The sequence below is a fragment of the Sinocyclocheilus grahami genome, unplaced genomic scaffold (assembly GCF_001515645.1).
Source record: "Sinocyclocheilus grahami isolate Dianchi unplaced genomic scaffold, SAMN03320097.WGS_v1.1 scaffold233.1, whole genome shotgun sequence".
In the NCBI taxonomy this organism is placed as follows: Eukaryota; Metazoa; Chordata; class Actinopteri; order Cypriniformes; family Cyprinidae; genus Sinocyclocheilus; species Sinocyclocheilus grahami.
In genome coordinates, this window is record NW_015505412.1 from 2,887,836 (window position 1) to 2,908,101 (window position 20,266).

At 35.5% G+C, this 20,266-nt stretch overlaps 1 protein-coding gene and 1 long non-coding RNA gene across 2 annotated transcripts in view; one reads left to right on the forward strand and one right to left on the reverse strand.

Annotated features, from left to right (window-relative positions):
• LOC107597572 (cell adhesion molecule 1-like) overlaps positions 1-20,266 on the forward strand; it is a 185,449-nt gene that overhangs the window by 157,670 nt on the left and 7,513 nt on the right. The window lies entirely within an intron of this gene.
• Positions 1,748-17,515, reverse strand: LOC107597522 (uncharacterized). The gene is made up of 3 exons (XR_001610466.1): positions 17,506-17,515; positions 4,419-4,431; positions 1,748-1,875 (listed from the first exon to the last, which is right to left on the reverse strand). It is a non-coding gene; the product is annotated as an uncharacterized lncRNA (long non-coding RNA).

Here is a 20,266-nt window from a genome sequence, read left to right on the forward strand (position 1 = left end):
CTGTCAGCTAAGAACAGAAAACTGAGGCTACAATTGGCACGGGCTCACCAAAATCGAACAATAGAAGATTGAAAAAAAAGGTTGCCTGGTCTGATGAGTCTTGATTTCTGCTGTGACAATCAGAAGGTAGGGTCAGAATTAGGCATAAACAACAAGAAAGCATGGATCCATCCTGCCTTGTATCAGTGGTTCATGCCATAGCTTACCTAAGTATTGTTACTGACCATATCCATTCCTTTATCTTGTGATGGCTACTTCCTGCAGGATAACAAGCTGTTAAAATATGCAGCTGACAAATATGCAGTAACTGTGTGATTCTATCATGTCAATATGAACCAGAATATGAAAGGAATGCTTTCAGCACCTTGATGAATCTATGCCATGAAGAATTAGTGAAGTTCTGAAGGCAAAAGGAGGTCCAACCCAGTACTAGCAATAAAGTGTCCGGTGAGCGTATCTTCTTTAGTGTCCCAAATAAGAAAGAAGGTCTTAAGAAGGTAAATTTCCATTTACGCAAATAACTGCAAATTGTCCTTCATTCATAGTACTTAAAGGATACCAAATATATAATATAGTAGAAAAATTTGGCATTTCCCATGCTGAATTGTACATATGTTTTAAAATCAGAGTTGATTCAATCAGTAAAACGTTACTGTCATCATAAGAATCACAGTCATTGAGGTGGTCTCACCTGCAAACAGGTCTCTCGGTGTGATTTTTCACCATAAACAACACAAAATAAAGGCAGGTCGGCCTGACTCATGCCGGCTCAGCTCAAATCTGGACCATTACCCAGAGATTCAACACATTCAGCATTGCTGAGAGACTGTGGAACAGAGCCAATGGGTTTTATGAGGACACGTCTCGCAAGTGTTGTCAGGACAATCCCGCTCGCGATAAGTACTCGTATCGTCCATTTTCTCACAGCGTGATTGGAATTTCATATTTCCGTCCTTCACATACAAATGGAAATATTGCACGTCCAAACACATTCACATCTCGCCGCTCATAACATCGAGCCAGGAGTCACCCAGCCTGCAAATTGCCCATGGAAAATTCTTGTTTGCTTGACTATTATGCATGCCACATCCTATTCAGACCTTTGTGTTGGCCGTGTCCCCTGCATGCACAATTTCAGCCACGGGACTATGACATTTCCAAAACCCGTCTGCATTCGGTCACGGTGCACGAAATCCCTGAAATATTTTCATCAGGCAATGCATCTCCCAGCATCTACATTCAGAAACATTATCCTGTCCTTGATGTTTTATCATTAGTCGGGAAGTGTTTGGGCTCCTACTGAGATCTTTTGATGGAGCACAGACAATAAAGTGATGGAGACAGGCAGCCAATTTTGCCTGCTGTGACTGTTCCCCAGCAAGGCGCCTGAGTATCTGTGCTAAAAAGTGGAATGATAGTCACATTGCACATCCGCTGCACAACAGCTCGACCGCATTTGCCAGCGCCCCATTATTCCACTGATTGTGCGATGGCTGTATCCAATATGACTGTGTGTTTATTAATAAATGATTCTCATAATGTAATTTTCTCTGTCTCCCGTTTCCACACTCGCTGCATGATAGGAAAGCTGCCTGAAAGATTTGAATCTCGTCGAGTGCTTTGGTTTTCTTCACACTGCACGTAAATCCCATTCGGTTTTTGGAGGCAAACTTTGGGACTCGGTGAAATCTGATATGTTTGTTTTGGCCTTGTAAGTCAATATCTGGTACATCTACATCAGTTGCTGTAGTAATGATGTAAGCATCACCAAGATGCCGAGAGACTTTCTCATACAACATCTGAGAGCAGCTGTCAGTGCGGAAAGAGAGGACGGAAAACTGGAAATTTTGCCTCTGCTCACGTCCATCACTGCATCTCACCGCGGTGCTGAAATCACAAGGCACATTCATGCAAATACTGCTGATCTATTCACTCATTCATTATACGGTGTATTCGGACACAGCTGCAGATTGTATTGCAGACTTTTATGTGACGTTACATACACACTATGTCCCGAATGACGGAAAACGTCGATCGGACGCATTCCAAAAGAGTCTGATTTTAATCGGATTGGATGGGGTTTGGATCACTTTGTAAACATCGGATTTCATGTGGGGGGGGGTTTTCGCTGTTCAGTCTACAAACAAAACAACTAAACGGATTTGAGTCAGATATGCCAAAACGTCGGATTTTTGCTGCCTGTCTGAACATAGCCTTTGGCACAGTGTGTTTTGTTTAATCACACGGCTTGTGTTGGCCAGTGTCATGCCCATTCAAATGCAGGCTTTACACTATTGCTTGGACATCTAATTCTATATTACTTAAGCCATAATATTATATTGTTGTAGGTAGTAAGCCCATCATTTTCTTTACATGTTTCTTGCATTACATTTGATCAAATATCTATAGCTGGCCAATTTGCCTTCAGCTATTTCAATAACACTGTTTTGTAGGGAAATGCTTCACATTCAGACATGCAATTTCATGTAAAAGCAAAATGACAGGCCATTTTTTGTTTCAATCAAGGATATTTATGAGCTATTGTCTGTCTTAGGCCCCCTTTACATCTGGACATTCTTTAGTGCATTTACACCTTGTATTGAAGTATATGGAAAATGCCAAATATTTTACCAAATATTAAAGACATTAACAGATAGTCTAAAACATTTTATGTCATTTTCAAAGATTAAAAAACCATAGGCTAAGTCACTGTATAAAGCTCAACAGTTGGGTTCCAAAAGTGAAAATTCTATAATTTTCTCTATAGGGTAATTTATTTTTAATGAGATACACATTGCCATTAAAAAGTTTTGAGTCATTAAGATTTTTTTAAAGAAATTAATACTTTTATTTAGCAAATATGCATTAGATTTATTAAAAGTGACAATAAAGACTTTAAAATTTATATTTCAAATAAATTCAGAATAAAAAAAATTAATAATCTGAAAACAAAAACAAGACTCAATATTTTATTTTACATAAATAAAAAATGAAAATCAATAAAGAAATGCTTTTAACAAAAACAATCAAAATAAACGCTCACTAAAAAAATATGCAATATTTTATTTGAAAAATGAAAAATGTTAATAAACACTTATTTAAAACGAATCAAAATAAAACACAAAAGAAGAAATATTTTGCTTGAAATAAATTACAAACTAAATTGTTGAAGTACTAACTATTTTTGAATGTTAAATATATATTAAATATTTTTATGAGACAAAAACAGCATAAACACCTGAAATGTCACTGTTAGAGGCTTTGAGCAAACCAAACAAGACTAAAGCCTTCACTATTAATGAGGAACGCACACAATTACCAGGTTATTCTGAGTCTGTCAGGTGGAGTGTGTAGTTTCTCACAGGCATCAGACAAACACTGAGCTCACCAAACCGCCACCTTCAGCCTGTAAAACCAGCCGGGATTTCCAGAAATATAACAGGAGACTGAGTTTGATTAGTGCTGAGGGGCAAAAGCAGCTGTGAGCTTCCCTCTTAATCAAGACTTTCACTAGGATTTCAGTTTTGTTCTGTAACTCATGCCGCATTGATCCTTTTCCCTTCAAAGTAGCTTTGGGCTCTCTTAATGTTCACTGGACACGCAGGTCAACAAATAATATATTTCATTTTTTAGTAAGTGTTTTATTTTTTATCAGATTTAATACAAAAAAGAAATAAGGCAATAATACATACAATCGAAATAAAACACTTAGTAAAAAAAATTTATATTTGAAATAAATTAAAATAAATAAATAAATAATTTGAATAAATGAAACAATATTAAAAATAATCCAAATAAAACAATTACTAAAAAGATGAAATATGTTTTTTAATTAAAATAAATAGTTTTAGCATAAAAACAATCAAATCAATCAAAATTGAAATAAATAATTAATCTTAAATTAAAAAAAAATCTAAATAATTAATCTTAATTCTAATTTTAAATTTAAAAGTCTAAATATTACTATAAAGATAAAATATTTTATTTTAAATTAGTTAAAATAAATAAATAAATAGCTTTAACATAAAAACAAACTAAAACAAGAAATATTTAAAACAAATAATAAATAAAAATATTATAAAATTATAGATTGTTTATAATTTGATATAAAAATGTATATATTATAATATAATTATATATAATTTTAAATAAAATTAATCAAAATTAAAATGACTACAAATATTAAATACTTTATCTGAAATAAGTTAGTTAAAATGAGTACTAAATCAAATACTACAAATATTAAATATTTCATTTAAAATAAATAAAAAAAATTTTTTTTTTTAATTATTTGAATGTTTTTTATGATTTAATTATTTATTTGCTTTTCAATAGGAAATCTGACAGTACACAAAATTTGATTTTTATCAATACATCTCATTATTGAAATATATTAATAAACAACATTTTCAATCGACTTTTTGCACTGATCTTGTCGCAGTGCATTCTGGGATTGCCTTCTTTGTAGGCTTCCACTGAAGGGACAATTCACCCAGAACGGATCATTATTTAATCATCCTCAAGTCCTGAATTATCCCTTAATCACCAGAAAAACTGCTACAAAGACATGATTCCTATCACTCTCTGAGCCTGCTTACAACTGTTTGTTCAATTTCCAGCTGATTTTCACAGGTACAGTATGAATGATTCTGAAGACATTATTTTATGCCTTATCCTGATGTCAAGTTCAGAATTATGGCCAGTAATAGAGGAAAATGCAAACATGATCCAGATGTTTTCTGCTACATCTGGTGTTTTAATACATCTAAACAGTAACTGAAAATGACAAATTTTGTGAGGAAAAACATTTATTTATAGACTTGTAGACATTATTGACATTAAATGGAGTATTTGAACATATTTTTCTGCTCCCTTGCAGATTGTATATTTTGAATAACTCTTTTTTTGTTGACTGATTTAATTTTTTTGCAAATCAGCTGATTTTTTTTTGTTTTGTTTTGTTTTAAGTCTTTAAAATGCTCAAATGCTTCAAAATGATGTTTAATTCAATGCGTTACTTGCCATTTCTTTGTAATTATGTGCAAAATTTACTAGCAATGTCTTGAGTGGAAATGACTTTTACACCAAAATTTTTTGTCAGTGTATCGACAGTCTTTTTTTTTTCATGAATGTTATCAGTTGTCGTTATCAATTTTCCAGTAGCTGTTTTATTCTGATCATAATGAGGTTTTCTTGAGCTCTTAAAAATACTCTACCAATCCATGTTTTTTAACATGCAAAGGAAAGCTCAGGACAAGGAATTCCCAGCAAATAAATCAATGGCAGGTAATTGGTGCTATATAGAAATGTAATACATTTTTGATGAGCTAGCAAAGAGTGATAAAGGATAGCGTGCACTCTACTATCAAAAAAATCAATTAAGCCTTAATGTCTTGCCGAAACGCTCAGTAGCTTTAGGGGGTGACATTTAGAGATGATTGCCATTTATAACACAAAATAAATGGCTAAATGGAAGCACCGATAGTGGCACCTTTAACAGATGCTGCACTTTCTCCTCTTTCGTAAAATCGTCATGCACGGCGAGTAGGAGCGTGATAGTGTCAGCCTTTCAGAGGAATCATCTATGCTCAGGACTGTTCTGTGATCATCAGGCTGAACTAAGTCATGTCTGGTTTTTGCTCGGAAAAGCCGTTCTCTTGTGTTCTTTCCCGGGCCTAACTTCTCTGCATGCAGAGTAAGCATGTAAGAAGTTTATTGGTGCAACCGTCTTAACCTCGGATTACCGTTCGAGCAGAACTTGCTTTCAAGCAGACACGGCGGGTAATCCACTCGCGGTGAGTACAGGAGAGCTCAGGGGACCTGCTAGACATCTGAAACAGTCACAGTGTTTTATCTGATATGCAGTCTGGTGTTTAGGGCCCGTGGACGGCTACGGCTGGCGAAACATGACCCTGGGTCCTGTGCGTTTAGTCTGTAGGCGTGAGGGGTCGGCTCAAGGGGAGCTGGAGCTGCTGTGGATCAGTGATTAATATTGATGGGTGAATGTGAGTGCCAAGCTGGTTTCTGTGACGGCAAAAAAAGTGTGCCATACAAGTAGATATATTGTATGAATGCATATGGGACAACCTCACAGCATTATGGTATTACATACGGTCGATTGTATTATGGTATCAACATTGATTTTACACTTCATAAAAGCAGCATATGTTATTTTTGGACTTTTGTTTAGGACAGTAGAGGCTTGAAAGTAATGAAGCAGCCTGTTCTCATTAGTATATGTGTTTAGACTTTTTTTATGTTTGAATATGCAATATAGACGTATTGATAGTATCTAAAACAGTATTTACATATACACAGCTATGGAAACTTCAAAAATCTTTACAAAATCTTTCATATTGTATTTTAATTATTAAATATATTTTTGAAAGAAATTAATATTAAGAAAGGCTGCATTGATTCAAACTGACAGTAGACATTAATAATGTTACAAAAGGTTTTTTTAAGTAAGTTCCGTTCTTTTTGAACTTTCTGTTCAACTAATCCTGACAAAAAATGTTTACAGGTTCCACAAAAATATGAAACCGCACAAATGTTTTCAACATTGATAATCATATAAATGTTTTTTGAGTACCAATTCAGCATATTAGAATGATTTCTGAAGGATCATGTGAAACTGAAGACTGGAGTAATGATGCTGAAAATTAAAATATGAAAAATATGACTGTGTTTTGATCAAATATTACTGTTTTTTGATCAAATAAATCATAAAAAAAATCTTACCAACCCCAAACCTTTGAACACTAGTGTACTTCTTACTATTATAAAGATATTTTTACTTTCCTAACCTCACCCTAACTGCTTCTTAACAAAAATATATAGAAAATGTAGAGTACAGTAGAAAGATTTTGGTATAATATTAACATTAATATAATATAATATATATAATAATAAAAAAAATAAGCATAAAGTACTCAATTACATAGACTTGGAATATAATGCACAAATAAAATGCATTATAATTATTATCATTTTATGCGGTGCTTGTAATGTGTTTAAATGGTAATGTACCCTTACAAATATATTTAATCATATAAATATAATATAAAATGATTGTAAATTGCTGAAACATTGGTAATAATAAAACGCTTCCGTGAGTGTGCAGTTATATTTTGTCTTTACTAAATTGCCCAAAAGAACAGAACTGTCTGTCTCCGTCAGAGGTACTATTGCATTTGTTCTTGACATCCCATTCTTGTGGGAGGGTCTCTCAAGATTTGTGCTACACCACTGACCGGGTCTGCGAGTTTAGTCTATGAGTATGAGAGGTCAGTCAGCATTATTTGATTTCCAGGGGATTGGATCTGCCATGGATCAGTGATTAATATTGATAGGTGCAAGTGAGTGCCAAGCTGGTTTCCGTGAAAGGGCAAAAAGTGTACCATCCAACTGGATATATGGACGCCCTGCTGGGTATTGATGAAATATAAAACAATGAGGACAGCTGAGCTCTAGATCAGTTGCGCCGCAAGGCAGGTTTATATTTTATAAGATGGTGTCAAGTTAGAGCAGGTTTTTTTTGAGAAAACTCTGAAAAATGTGTGAATGCATATACTCATTAGCATTTGTAGATGTTTTTCTCCTCTCGTTATCCGGTATCGCCACCTCAAACTTCCCTGTCCTAGAAATCTCCTCCATGAATCTCCCAAACAATCCAATTAAGAGTGGAACGTAGAGACAGGCAGCCGGACTTGTTGACACTTTTAGCAGCTTTGTTTTTGCGTTGGGATGATGCAGACATTTAAAGGTTACCAGATTTGCGTTAAAACCCTTTGAACAGACAAAAGATGATGTGTCCTTGCTCCATATGTAGACATCAGCAATGTTCTCCTATATAATGAGTTCCTCCTCAGAAATTTTTCAAGGCCTATCCAATATGTCCTGGCTGAGCTCACTGTGCCTGCAGGTAAAGCGGAGGGTGCTGGGCTCATGGGTCTGTCTGCTGAGCGTCATTTATGCAGCTCTGCGTGGGAATGATGGAGTCGCTGCCGGCCAAACAACACACTGAAGACTTTATGTATCATTAGTCTTAAAACAAGCTCTCCAGCTTTGGCTGTGATTTAATTTGTCACCACGAATGTACTGCGTTCCTTCCCACCTTACGATATTCTTTCACAACACAATGCCAAGGAGGGCTAATTTTAGACCTTTCTTACTGTTTGTTGACTTGAGGCACACAGTCTCTTGTTTTCTGGCATTGTTGTCAGCTGAATTTATAATAGCTACATAAGCTTTTGGCTCCTTAGCTGACTTAAGCCCAATGCACACTGTACGATTTTGGAGACAAACTGTGGGATTCGTAAAATGTTGCTTGTGACACCCTCACCTATGAATGATTAAATGCCTTTAATTGCAATAAATTGAAAAACAGGCTATCGACTAGGCTTGCCACGATAGTCGGTGCTGACGGTGATACCGTTGTTAAGCCGCAACACCGGTTAAGTCACTAGCCCACCGCAGCACCGACCCCCACTGTTGTTTTGATTTTTTTATAGTAATAAAAATCATTTAGTTCATTAAAAGAACAAACACTTCAATTAAAAACTGAACGCGGCTGCTCAATGCAGCGTGCCGAACGACAGTCCCATCACAGATCAGATTTCATATATCCAGGAGAGTGAGACGAGCTGACTCACAAGAAGAGTGGGGTGAGACAGACAAGACGATCGCGGATGATTTAGTTTTGTCAATTTAGTTTAGTTTGCGGATGATCGTGGATTTTGAAAAGCCTGTTGACTTCTGCTGTTATTCGAAGTTTTTTTAAACATTCGTTTCTTATTTAAATGGTTCCACAGTGTTTGCAGATTTTTACTTTATTTAAACTTTGTGTCATTTATTTACTTTATTTTACATCAAGGTGTATGCCAAGCTTTCTTATTCGTTTTGCTAATAAACTTTCTACGTTTCTTATTTATTTGGTTATATACTATACATGTTTACTTATTTCCAGGTTTGTATAGGCTACCTATTTAAACTTTATGTAAGTTATATGTTATTTTATATTAGGCATAGCCTGCCCTATAGCATGGTGTATTTTTATTTGTTTTGTTAAAGGGGTCATAATGCTACATGCACTTTTACAAGTTGTTTGAACTGAAATGTGTGTTGGCAGTGTGTACACAACCACCCTAAAATTATAAAAATCCACCCAGTGGTTTTTTGTTAATCTACTGAAATCTTTACCCCTCTCAAATCGAGCCGATCTCAGATGCCTGCCTGTGTGACGTCACACAGACAGGACCCTCCCACGATAGTTTGATTGACAGTTGCGTTTCAGCACAGACTGGACTGGCGTCTTACCTTAGACCCGCCCTGAGTGAGCTGTCATCAGTCCGCCATTGTTTCACCGCTGGAGCAGTTGTAGACAAGAATGACTCCTAAGCGATTGAGGTGTTCTGTTGTTGGATGTAATAATGAACATAGCAGTCGTCATTTACTCCCGACATCTGAGCCGCTGAAGACACAGTGGATTATGTTTGTTTTTGAAGGGAATGCGCCCCCGATCTACATAAATGCGTCTATGTTTGTGCAAATCATTCATGATCCAGCTTCACCTACAGAAGAAGTGAGTGTAAGGTATTTTAACGAATCTTTGCAAATCGCATTTCCTAATAATGTGCTAATTAGCAAGTTTCACGATGAATGCGGCTAAAGTAAACAGTCTCTCTGAGAGCGGCTCGGAAGAGAGGGGCGGTGTCAGCAGAGCTCATGAACATTTAAAGGAAAATGCTACAAATCTGCATGCTCTGAAAAGAGCTGTTTATGACAGGGTAAAAAAGGTGTTTTTTACATTAAATTTGAGAAATTTTAACCAAACTATGTTACAGACTTTTCATTAAGACCCTAAAGAATCATATCAACTTGTGGAAAATGGGCATCCTATGACCCCTTTAATAAAAGTTCTATGTTTTATATAGCTATAGGCTAAAGTGAGTTTGACGTTGTATTTTGTTGTTGCATTCAAGCAATTGATGCCGAATTGCCACTAATTCGAAGTGAAAGTAAAATGCGCAATTTGCTTTTAAGCTATTTAAAAGCGAAGGAAAGTGAGGAAAAGAGGGAAAATTCAAACGAACAATTGCTTTATGCCGAATTGCAGCTATTTGAAAGTGAAAGTAAAATGTGCACGCCGCTTTTACAAGCTATTTAAAAGTGGAGGAAAAGAGGAAATGCCCCTGCCCCCACGGTGATACCGGTATTATCAGTGTTGTCACACGTCGATTAACCGGTGGGAAAATTTCCTCACCGTCACAACCCTACTATAGATACAGATTTTCAGATTCACAAGCTCTCGATTCTGTTAATCTGATTATTTATGATTAATTTTGACTTGATTCTGATTCTTTTGTGCATAAATCAGTTATAATGAAAATAATGCATTACAATTATTATCATTTTTAATTATAGTCCATATAGAATTGTAGTCCATTTTGCTGTTTAAACTGCTCATTGAACCAAATGAAGTAAACTATAAATCACATTTCTGATATTATACATTAAATAATTATGTATTTTATCAAAATACTCCATCACTGAAAGTACAGTAATTATAACTTGATGTTCCTTCAGTAAGTGCTCTAATTGATTAATTGAATTAATTCAGTGAAGGATCCATCAGACTGATTCAAACGGTTGATTCACGGGTCTTTTTGAATGATTTGTTAAATCATTTGTTAATGAATGTGTCTATACTGGTTGTGCTGTTTTGATTTAATTCACAAGCTCTCAATTCCGTTTACGAATCAATTTGATTAGATTCTGATTCAGATCTTTGCATATTTCAGTTATAATCAATTATAATTAATTATAATTTGTCTATTTTGCTTACATATGAAACAAATCTCTCAGCTAATATTTTAAATTAGATATATAGTGAACCTTCTAAAACTTTTTTTTTTTTACAAATTAATAACAGAGCCAAAACTATGTAGTTCAATTTCTGTTAACAGGAACTGCTCAGTAAACTATGGTAACTTTTAAATTGCATTTCTTGTGAATTATTTTTTATGTATTTTATTAAAATATTTCATTACTGAGAGTAACGATAACTTGATGTTCATTTAGTAAGCATTCTGATGGATTCAGGGAGTTCGTTCATTAAAGGATCCCTCAGAATAATTCAGACAGTAACCTCTGAATTCATGGGTCTTCTTGAAAGATTCATTAAATCATTTATTCGACTACACTTGCGCCGTATGTTCTGATTCAAAAGAGTTGGTTTCAAAGAGTCATTTGCTCAGAAAAGCCCTAATGAACTAATTGCATTGTGATTAATTGTGTAATAAATCTTGCAGGGAAATGAAGTTCTGACTGTGTAATGAACATTGATGCTAGCTTGTCTATATATGCAATATACTGTATCATATCGTTCCCTTTCCGTTATGATTGTAAATACCTTGAGTTTGCTTTGAATAAACAGCCCACAAATTCACTCTTTCATCAAGCCATGACAGACTTCAACATTAGCACAATGGCTTGCTTGAGAAGTGTCAGAATGTGACAGAGTTGATCATGTAAAACACCCAGTCAACCCTGTCAATTGCGACCAAAGCCCTAAGACTGACATAAAAGATGGCTGATGTCGCACAGTCTGCTTTCGCTTTTACCCAAGATCTCACGGGCTCATATTGTAGTCTGACAAGGAAAAACGCAAAGGACAGAAAAAAAAGTCTTGGCTTTAGACAAGGCCGAGTCTATTAGAGAATTTGTTTTTTTTCAAAAAGAAATGCACAGCGGTGGCTCATTATCAGGCGTCATTCATTGTAACAGCATGGTGTCACACAGTAAGCTTCACAGTACCCACATAGAGTAAACCACTGTGAATTCCCACCAGATGCAGTTGTACTAATCAGATGTGAAAACACTGTACCAGATGTTGCCTTTGGTCACCCCATATGAGCTCCTCAGAGAAGTTTCCTCTGTTGATTTTTGGAGAACAAAGAAAGGCATCAAATGCGAAAAATGCCACAAACCGTGCAGCCTTTTTCAGAGCGGCATTTGGATTTTACCCTCCAATGCTCTCATTAAATGATACATGTAGATGTTCTGCGGAATGTAGACTATATCTCTCTGTCTATCTCTCTGTCTGTCTGTCTGTCTATATTGTTTGATCATTCTATCATTCTATTGTTCTATCCATGTAATCCAAATAGTAATATTTGCTTTTTGACTGATATCACAAATATAAAATATATCCAAATATATAATTTTCCCTACATTTTTTCTTTCTAGTTGCATATCCTTTTTCAGTCACATAACAGAAGGTTTTGAACTGCGTTTTATGTTGATGATATATCTCGTTGTATAATGTGTATTATTTCACATACTATATAGCACAGCATGTAGTATGCAAAATTCCATTTCAAACATGCCTGTGTTTCTTTTGACATTGAGTGAGTACATTGAGTACTTTAGGCTGTACGTCCACACAGCCAAGCAGACAACCAAGCTCATCTTGCCCCCCCCCTCAGTCCCCGACCCTAAACCTTTGTTACACTGCTGTTTGTGAAGTTGCGTCGTGTTGTTTGTTGTTTCGTTGCATCAGTGGGCTTTGCCCAGTCTGTGTTTGTTGTTTGTCCTGTTTATTTTCATCTCATCTCTTTTTGCATGCTTTTTCCTCCCACCTGCCTCTTCCCCCTTCTGCCCTGCTCATGAGCCCAGACAGCCCAGCGTGCTCAGAGCCGTTACCCCTCCCGCATTCATCTGAGCCGGCTCTGCGCTCCTGCTGCTCCTGCTCTTTCATGTCCGCTCTCATAGCCCACATTAATATCACAGTCTACCGCCATGCTGCAGTCATATATGTGCGAGAATGTCACTTTGCTTAAACATGCTGAGATGAAAGCCCGTGAATCAATTCCGTACAGGAAGCTCGTTCTTTCATTGGGGGAAATAATGGGTGAATGAACAGCCATCAGGGGCTGATGAGAAGACCCGATGTGCGATCGTGCCGCAGTGCGTTCGCAGGGAAAAAAGGCCACCTTGAGTGCATGTGCATGATCGTGTTTTGAAATACATCAAGTTTGTTGTGTACGGGGGAAGATAAGTGATTATCACATGTCTTGTAATTTCCCTTCATGCATAATAGCGAGCTGTAGGAGGCCACGTCTCGAATCACAGGCTTCAGTGAGTTTTAGGCCTTTTATTATCATCTGAATATATACATGAGTGAAAAATAAAAAGCCAATGGTTGTGAAAATTCTGAATTTAAGAATTGGCATCCTTTGAGTTCATAAATGTAAATTTGAAATGAATTGCTACGGGATGTTGAATTGGAATGACAGGATGATGAATTTAATTTAAATTCCAAAAAATCAACACAACAGAGGAATTTACTTATTTTGGAATTATCAGTTGTGTTAATATGTGAAAAAACATACAACAAGTAATTATATTATAATGTAATATTAATCCAACTATTCTGTGATGAAAATGAAAGCTAAATTATTTAATATATAATATGTAGGAAAAAAACAAATATACATAAAACAAATGATAATATAATATAATATAATATAATATAATAATGTGTTTGTATGCATAGATAGATTGTTTTACAAATTAAGGAAATACAATTAAAATGCAATGGAATCATTGCAGTATGTGTAATTTTTATTAATACATTTCTTTGTTCAATATATGAATTACCCTTTAACATGCATATAATTTCCAGAAATATTATATGATATTAACATCGGTTTCATCTAGAACAATAATTGTTTTAAAAATATATATAAATAAATAGATTTTATAAAATGTATTTAACATGCGCACACACAGAGACATACACTTATATACACGTGTGTGTGTGTGTGTGTGTGTGTGTGTGTGTGTGTGTATACTATTCATTGAATATATATATATAAACAGATGAGCGTTTTTCAGTTTCATTGCGCTATCATTCTAGTACAGTAATGTTTTGTGTGTGAGTAACACACTATTCATTGAAGCCTCTGCATACTTGATTTTAATTGAGGTTTCTTTACCGGTGTCAAACAGCTTTTTTGTCACTGGTACGAGAGACATTTAGCCTTTCATTCTTGCAGTTTATGCTTTCACACCCCAAGTGCACTTTTCTCTTTTTTGATAAGTGTTTTATTTTCAATCCCTAACTGTGTAGCCTAGCAACAGGCAGCAGGCAACAGTTCAAGGCCTAAATATGGTTTTCTATGGAGGAGGAGCAAATGCCACGGTGAAGTACACTTAGTAATTTAAACATCTCAGGAACCAAACATCTTTTGCAGTACCTGCCTCTACAATTAGTTTATTTCATTTCCCGAAAAGCCCCAGGGCTCAGCGAGCGCACAATCCAGACAGGCTTTTTTTCCTGTGTTTAATACTCACACAAAAGTTGGAGCTTTTTTTTTTGCCCCAGAGAGGCCAATCACCTGTGCTCTGAGGACATTGGCTTCAACCAGACAGATAGATCAAATCCCCGGTGCTTTTACAAAACCCAATTCTGGGACCTCACCTCACAGCTTCTGCTCCGGCTGTCTATTTCTAGTCCGAGCAGATTTCCTGCAGATAGGGATTTAGATCCCTCAGGTGAGGCGGAAGCTAATTTCTAGACAGGAAAGGTGTGATGTTGAGATACACTGATGATGGATAATGGTGAACCCTCGGCTAAGGTAAACAGTCTCTCTTTTTTTCCTCAGGAAGTTGCTGTGTGATCCTTTCCTAGTTATGTTTACTTTTTATACCAGTCCAGATTGTGAGTCGCTACTGACACATGGATCTGATTAGCATCATTTTCTATGCCAATTCAGTTTATTCACAGCTTTTTTTTTCAATGCTGTTCAGTTGAGGTTGGCCTGCAGGTAGCTGTGTCTGGTAGCAGATGTTTGGGTGTCATGCATTTAATTTAGCATTTCAGGCAATTAAAGTGCAGAATATTGTTCTGGATCTCCAAAGTATAGATAATGCATTATATATTCACAGCAGACTGTTTTAATGTATTCAGTACATTTTAAAAGCCTCCAGGGTTCATTTTTGCTCAGAAAGCTAACATGTGTCATGGGATTTGTGAGTACAGTTCTCTTGGGAGAAATTAAGATATCATCCATTTGTAATATTAGTAAAGGGATTTGTTAAAACATATTTAAGGCTTATTCATAAACATAGCGTTTCATTTACAGTCTAGTAAATCTGACAATGATAAATTATATTTCCTTATGTTAATCTTTAACCCTAATCAAACAGGACTACTTTTCCCTGAGGATGTTAATACCACTGTTATTTTAGTATTATTTATATTCTATTAAAATTTGTATGAATAATTTGAATTCTCTTTTGTGTTTATATTTTTCATTTTCATTTCAACATGCATTTTCATTTTAAAGTCTTAGTAATTTTCTTTTAATTTTTATGATTTTGTTAATTTTGTCATTTGTATTAGTTTTTATTATTATTATTTATATTATTTTATAGTTTTAGTACTTCAGCAGTTAGCCGCCAAGGCAACACTTCTAATATTTATTTATTTTAAGTTTAATTAAATATTTATATTTTATTTCATTTCAGCTTTATTTCAGTTACTAAAAACAATTCTTAATAGGTTTAGTTTTAGTTGACTATAACAACACTAGTTAATATATGTTTCACAGACATACTTCATGATTTTAAACCCATCTGAATCAAACATGTCAGTATTTTTCTCACACAACAGTAAAAATAACAGAGCAAATTACTGTTTTCTCATAAGAAATCTAATCCCATCCAGATTGTAGTGTCTATGATTGCAGGTATATTATTTTTTATTTATTCATTTTGACCTTCGTTGAATACTATAAGCTACATTTCTCCATGTGCTGCCTAGTGCACCTTCATTATGAATTTATACCTTCTTGCCAACTTTCTGGGTAAAATAACAGTTGGTGGTTCAAGCACTGCTGGCATCCTGTCCCATTTCAAAAGAGAATGAAATCCTGAAGAGAGTCCGATCACAAAAACTGCTCAGAATGGGCAATCTAGTAGCAGTGCACATTAAAATAGTCACTCTCAAAATTACAATTTGTAAACATTGTGCTTAAAGTAGCAAAAAGAGTTGAGTCATGGACATTGAGCCATGGTGCTCATGTGGAAGATGTAGGATCGAGTCCAGCCTGCAACATTCTGACATAAACTGCCAAAATAAAATAAAGGAAAGCGATCATTTGCAAGTTATCCATCTACATAAGAGGGTTGGTTAATACCATAACTAGTCATATTAGACATGGCCGAGTACCTTCTGTCAGTGCGGTTTAACTGAAGTGCTTTCAGCTTCATCATAGCGCAGTTTGCTGTTTTCTCAGGTGATTAATTTTCAGTGAAACTTGTTCCGCCGTTACAAACAGGTTGCGACCATTTGAGCTCCCATTTAGCAGTGCGGTTTTAATTACGCCTGTCTGCCGAGGGGGAGCAGCAAGCCGAGCGGCTGAGGCCACGACTGTCTGCGAGCCACTCAGACATGGAGCACATATGCCGCATGAGAGCAAATGAGTGCCGGGCACAAATGGAGGGAAGATGAGTAATTCATGGCACAGAGTCAAGTCAGTGCACCCGGATTGTAATTTAGTCTGTTTGGCAGTGTTCACCTGAGTGCCAGCACAGCTTACAGCCCTCATCATCTCCCATGAGATGTCATCATGACTCAAGAGCGCACAGAGCTCTCTTCGCATTCCCCTCGTATACTTCTTATTTGTTTATGTGTTCATTTAGATCTTTGCTCTCTGTCTCTCTGAGTAATTCTGCTGTCTGGTGAAATACGGTGCGGTTTTAGACATTAGGAGTGCAGTAGTGGAGAAGGCGAAGATAGTTTGATGGAGTTGCCTGTTACAAAGAAATGACTTCTAAATTGTCAAGAAAGAAGAGGAGATGAATCTATGGAGATTTTGTTTGGTGTTTACCTCACCAATTTCGGTGTGAATTATATTGTTGCATTAGTGCCTTATTGGTTGTTGTAGGTCACCTTGGTGAGAAAACATCTGCTCAAAACAAAAAGCTCATGTAAATGTTGTGGTTTGGGTGGATGCTGGTGTCCTTAAAGCAGGATTCTTAAAGTCAACGTGAAACCCCTGATGTTCAGGATGCCTATTTTAAAATGCACTTCCAAAAAGCTAAATAAATAAATAAATATATGCATTACACAATTTAAACAAGATTCATTTGTCAATGTAAGAACACAGAGGAGTTCTAGTTTTTAATTATATAATTATATTATATATTCATTTAAATGTCAGCTTTACGTGAAAATGGCTTTTGCAAACTGAGCAAAGTTTTATAATAAATAATATTTATTATTTTATATATATATATATATATATATATATATATGTATATATATATATATATTTTTTTTTTTTTTTTGAGGGTATGGATAGGATGACTTTTTTCCTCATGGAACACAAACAGAGTTATTATGAAAATGTCAAATCTGTTTTTCCATCAAATTAAAATTTTCAGTGGGTATTTTGCTTGGTTTAATAAATATATTATACACACAGACTCACACACACATATACAGTATATACTGTATGTGTGTGTGTGCGTGCGTGAATGTAGGATTTGAACTCAGATCCCTTACATTCATTAATTGCAAAAGAAAGAAAGGGGTCAGAGCAAGTTATAATTTTTTGATTAGACATTTTTTAGAATGACATACCAATTACATTTTCACAATAAGACCAGGAACATTTACGTTTAGTCATTTAGCAGACGCTTTTATCCAAAGCGACTTACGAATGAGGACAATAAAAGCAGTCAAAACTAACAAAAGAGCAACAATATTGTTTTTTGTTTTTTTTAAATAAAAAATAGAAGATAAATGTAGGTAAAGTAGAATTAAAATAGAATAGAAAGTGCTAGAGTTAGAGGGTCAAATAAAGGTGGAACAGATGTGTTTTAAGTCGTTTCTTGAAGATGGCTAAGGACTCAGCTGCTCGGATTGATTTGGGCAGGTCATTCCACCAGGAGGGAACAGTTAATGAAAAAGTCAGTGAAAGTGATTTTGTGCCTCTTTGAGATGGCACAATAATACACCGTTCACTTGCAGAATGCAAGCTTCTTGAGGGCACATAACTCTGAAGTAATGAATTTAGGTAAATGGGTGCAGAGCCAGTGGTGGTTTTGTAGGCAAACATTAATGCCTTGAATTTTATGCGAGCAGCTATTGGTAGCCAGTGCAAATTGATGAACAGAGGTGTGACATGCATTCTTTTCGGCTCATTAAAGATTAATCTTGCAGCGGCATTTTGGATTAAACAAGGAGTTATGTTGCATGTTCTGAAAGAAAGGGCCTGATCTTCTGTAGAGATCATACTGTAAACTGGAACATACTGTAAACTGGATTCCATGTTGGTTTTAACTAGCAATACATTCTTTGGCCAACCAGCTTCAGAAATAAAGTATGCTGGTCAACCAACTAGACCAAAACCAAACCAGTCTGGACCACATGAAGTCATGCTAATTTAATCTTTTAAATATTTTCCCCAGTATTTGGTTTAAATTGACTCTACAGTTAGCACAATGCTGCACACTATGCGAGTGAGCAAAGAGGGATTTCATCAGTTATTGGTGAAGTTTCTTCTTGTTGTTGAAGAGGTTTCTGCAGAAGTGTCTATAGCCTCCAGAGGGAACGCAACTGCAGAGAATCAATGGAGGATGAATGTACTCATCGCTCTCCTGTGACAACGTCAGTGTCAATGTTTAGTTCCCTTTCTATCACTCTACTGTCAGAATTCTGCCATAATAAAACACTACTCACACGGCACATCAATGAAAAATGACATTTTATTTCACGACACAGACCACCGCAGTCTGCAGCTGGGATGAATCAACCGTTATCTGAAATCAAACCAAAACTGACAGAATTGTTTCAAACAGTAGCCGATGTGAGATGAAATTTTTTTCCCCATTGTGAGAATGTGAGAAGAGGAGCGCTGAACTCTTCGCTGTGTGCCATTGTCTTGCTTTGTTTGAGAGGTAATTGTGTGTTAATGAGATGAACCCATGAGAGAGATTTCAAAAGCAAATTGAGTTGAGCAGGTGTTTGTTGTCTTGCATGTGCTTCAGTGTTTTAGATAATTAGAATTGCATTGTATTCCAAAATATTCACCCATTCAGTTTTGTCTTTTTAATTTAGCTCAATTGCAAACCGTAAACTAATCTTTTCAGCATAATGACAAGCAAATAACATACACTTGTGTTCACGAGCACGACTGTGGATTAGTTTTGTGTTTCACTGCATTAACAACTGTGTTGAAGAAGCCACTTTTGAAATTACAGCTTGTCAAACAACAAACTACTCATAAATTCAAGTAGTTCAACTAAAGTCAAGCTACTCTTTTGATATTGTAGCAATTAAACTAAAAGTTGCCTTATACCTATTTATTTTCATTTAAAATTTAAACTAGCAGAGAAAAGTAAATACATTAATGAATTTAATTAGGTTGACTGTATTAAAAACTAACAAATAAATAATAGAAAATAGGCAAATTCATAATGCACAGATATTTATGATCAGTAGCATTTAACAAATCTTTAAATTATTTAAAAAATATGTAGCCTGTCTAGACTCTGTAAAGTATGTTTGAATGTTAATTTACATGAACTGTCAAAATGTTCATTTACTAGGATGAATCAGACTTTCTAGCACTTTTTTATGAGAGCATTTAAGATGAATTGATTAATTGGAATCAACCAGAATTTATAGCACTACATATGAGAGTTTGGGATGAATTGATTCATTAAAATAAATTGGTTAATTTGAATGAATCAGACTTTTCAGCACTATGTATGACAGAGTTTAAGATGAATCGATTCACTGGGCTGACTTTATGTGTTAGAATGAATCAGATTTTTCAGTACTCTGAATGAGAGAGTTTGAAATGAATTGATTCATTAGGCTGAATTGATTTATTAGAATCAACCAGAATGTATAGCACTACATATAAGAGAATATGAGATGAATCAATTCATTGGGATGACTTAATTCATTAGAATGAATCCGACTTCCCAGCACTTTGAATGAGAGAGTTTAAGATTAGTTGATTCATTAGGATGATGTGATTCATTAGAATCAACCAGAATGTATTGCATATGTGTCACGAATCTGGTCCGTGGGCTTCAGGCCGATTACCACTAGAGGTTATTCTCCCATTACATTGACTCTCACACCACACAGACTGTTACACATCACCCTGGACTGCATTTCCCATCAACCATTGCACTGATTACATGCACTCAGCTGAATGCACTGATCACACACACACACACA